The sequence below is a fragment of the Tupaia chinensis genome, unplaced genomic scaffold (genome assembly GCF_000334495.1).
Source record: "Tupaia chinensis unplaced genomic scaffold, TupChi_1.0 Scaffold140356_1, whole genome shotgun sequence".
NCBI classification, from domain to species: Eukaryota; Metazoa; Chordata; class Mammalia; order Scandentia; family Tupaiidae; genus Tupaia; species Tupaia belangeri.
The window spans coordinates 872862-876321 of NW_006200233.1; positions in this window are offsets into that span (position 1 = coordinate 872862).

Here is a 3460-nt window from a genome sequence, read left to right on the forward strand (position 1 = left end):
CCCCCGCCCGCCCCAGCCGCTCCCGGCTCCAAGGGCTGGTGGGGCCTGACCGGCCCGAGGAGCTCTTTCAGATTTCCATAGAGAGGTTTTCTATCTTTGCACCTGGAAATAATTTCAAAGGTATGGGAAATTCGTAGGAATAAGAACGGGGTAAAACCACCCATGTGCTTTTCATCAGGACTCACCCGTTACCTCTCTCTCCGCCCTGTATGCAGACACTGCCTGTGCACACACATATTGTACGCGTGCGCGTAGAAGTAGTTTCCAGAATAGTCAAAAGCAAGTTTTATGTATCATGGTCTTTTGTTTTTAAATATTTGAATATTTGCTAAAATTAAAGACTTGCATCTTATACAATCATAGTATAAGAATCAACTCAGCATATTTCAAATGAACACAACGGTTTCTAGAACTCTCACCTGTATTCCAATTTTGCCAGTAAACCCTGTGACGACAGTCCTTCAGCCCTCCCTCCCGTACAGAACTGGCTCCAATTAAAATTCAAAAATGTTAAATGCATTCCATTTTTATGGCATTTCATATTTATTTCAGTTTTCCCATAAAGCCCACATAGATCTAATTTATATCTGTGGAGTTGAAAATGGTGTCTTATCAAAATTGAAAAGTGATCACTTGTTCTTGGGTTGGAAGAATCAATATAATTAAAATTAAATGTTAAATTTTTGCTTCTACCTAAATAAATTCACAAATTCAATGCAATGCCTGCCAAATTAGCAGTGGCATTTTTTCACAAAAATAGGAAAAAATAAAATTTGTCTGGAATAATAAAAGACTCTACATCACCAAGGCAATACTGTGCAAAAAGAAGAAAATTGGAGCCATGTAACTATCAGACCTCAGAAAATATTGCGAGGGGCCAGCAGGTAGTATAATGGTTAAGGAGCTGGACTCTGACATGGCCAACTGTGGTTTGAGTCCTCAACCAGGCGGTGGCTTGCCCTCTCTCTCTCTCTCTCTCTCTCTCTGGTGAGCACATGTGTCCCAAAGCTAATTTTAAAATAAAAATAAATAATTTTTTTAGAGGTTTTTGCTATAGGGCACATACACTCACCAAAAAGAAGAGACAGAGAGACAGAAAGCAAATCACCCCCACCCCCCGCAGGGGGAATGACCTCAATCCCTTCTCCTCCATTCTCCTCTCAGGATCTAGGGCATGCACACACACAGGTGCCCAGCATGAGTTTAAGCCACCGGGTCCAGGACTCAAACTGTGGTCGACTACCTAGGAGTCCAGTGACATAGCCATTACACCAACTGCGGGTCCTAAAAATAAATAATGATTTAAAGTATTAAATTATGTGGGGCTGTCCATGGTCTGAGTCCTGGACCTGGTGGCTTGCTTTCTCACTCTACTTCTGTCAAACTGGAGAAGACAATAACCAGGACAGGGTCTGCTGGCTAGTCATGTCCCTGTGCACGCTGGTGGGCTGAGGGTGGCTGGAAGATGTCAGGACAGGACTCAGGTGCCAGGAGTGGGAGCCAGGTTCAGCCTGGAAAGGCAGGTGAACTTGAAGTGTGGCTATCACATTGCCTGTCCACCTGCAGGGCCCAGGCTTCCCGGTGCCCAAGGCTGGCTAATGCCCCATACCTGGGAATGGCACGAGCAATGTCTAAGCCCTGGAGTAACCCCAGGTCAGAAAGCCTCAGACCTCTCCCAGGTCCTGTTCCTAAGCTCGCCTCACCCTAAGCCTCCCCGCCTGATGTTTACTTGGTTAACATCCTCTTGAAATGCCAGTGGCCCGGGGGGGTCTCCACAGTCTCCCTCACCTCTACCAACCTGGTGGCCTTTGCAAGTTTTGTGACATTTTTCTGCCCCTGCAGGGACCTGGGTTTAACAGCAATTCCTAAATCACTCGTTTCAACAATTTCTTTGTTTTATTATCCAATTTAAGGTAGCCAGTTTTTCCAGCCAGGCCTTCTCCCGGGCCTCCATGAAACAAGAGACGGGAGGCAGGAGGAGCAGGTGGCCGCTACGAAGGGTAGCAACTGCGCCCTGCTCCGGTGGTCAGGCCCAGGGCGCCTGGCTGTGGCTGGACGGCTCGGCTTTCCCTTGCTGTCCGGCCCCTGCTCCCAGGGGAAGGGTGAGAGGTGTGGGAGGTGCCCGGGCAAGGTACAAAGCATGGGGAACGTGGCCCGTGAGCTCTGGTTCCCTCGCTGTGCCTTTCCTTTCCCGCTGGCCCTGCAGGACACGAGTCAGTAGCGGTAGCACCGAGAGAAGCGGAGAGTCTTGTCTCGCCTCTCCTGGGAGAGCCGCCCCTCCGGTGGAAATGCCGCGGTAAATTCGCCCTGGTGGGCGGCAGAGCTGCGGGCGGCTCGCCCACGCAAGGGCCCGGAAGCCTCCAGCTGCGGATCTGGCCGGACCCTGGCGCGGCCCGGCGGACATTCCTCACCCCAGTGGAGCGCGTCTGGCAGAGCCCCGGGAGTAGGTGCGCCCCGCTACGGCGGCGTGCCGGCGGGGGAGGGGCGAGTAGCTTCTGGGACTCAAGCCCAGCGCTCCCGGTCCTTAGTAAGACGTGACCTGTGCGTTCTGGGGGTCGTCTTGACTTGCCCATCTTTCGGGGGGATTCGACTGGCGGAGGATGCGCTGGAACAGCGCTTTCGAAACGAAAGGTCCTTTCCCAGGAGAGCCCTGGGCCCGAGGGGACATCCTCAAACCGAGACTACCGCCGGCCTAAATCGGTCCAGAGACGCGGGTGCTCTGAGCAAAGAGGGCCCGGCGGGGCGCCCCAGACGTGGCCTTTCTCGATGAAATTTCGCCCCTCCCGAAGGAAGACGGCGCGCTCGAGCCCAGCAGGCCCACCGAGGTCTGGCTCCAACCTGTTCCCAAGGGGGGCCTGGCGCTGGTGGCCCCACTCGCGGTTCCGGCGCTGAAAGCTCCAGAGGCCGAGCTCAAGTCTGGGGCAGCGCCGAGCCCAGACTCCCCACACTCCAGAGGGGCCACTGATCTCCCAAAGGCGAAAGGTCGTGGGGCCGAGCTGCCAAACACGGAGCCAGCAGCCCCACCGCGGCGGGCCTGAGCAAGGGCTCCCACGCCAGCCGCGCTCGCTGGGCCAAAGGGACGGCCCGCTCCAGGGCAGCCGGGGTCTGGCTGATTACTGGCGGCGCTGGGAAGGGCGCAGGCCGGAGGTGCCAAGGCCCTAGGGGCCGCCAGGGGGGCGCTGCCCAAGGGTGGCCAAGCTGGCGCTGGCGCTGGCGCTGACGGAGGGCCTGGGACAGCCACTGCTGCGCTCCCCGAGAGGAGGGAGCTGCCGACGCCCGGGACAGGAGCTTGCTGGGCCACCCCTAGCTTCTGGCTTCCTGTGGCCCTCAATGCGGGCTGGGGACGGAGTGGGAAAGGTGGCCTCGAGTTCGACCCCCAGGGAACTGCGCATGCGGGCGCCAGGGTGGAAGCGCTGCGCGACCGCCCAGGCCGGCGGGTGGGCGCTGGGGCTGAGGCCAG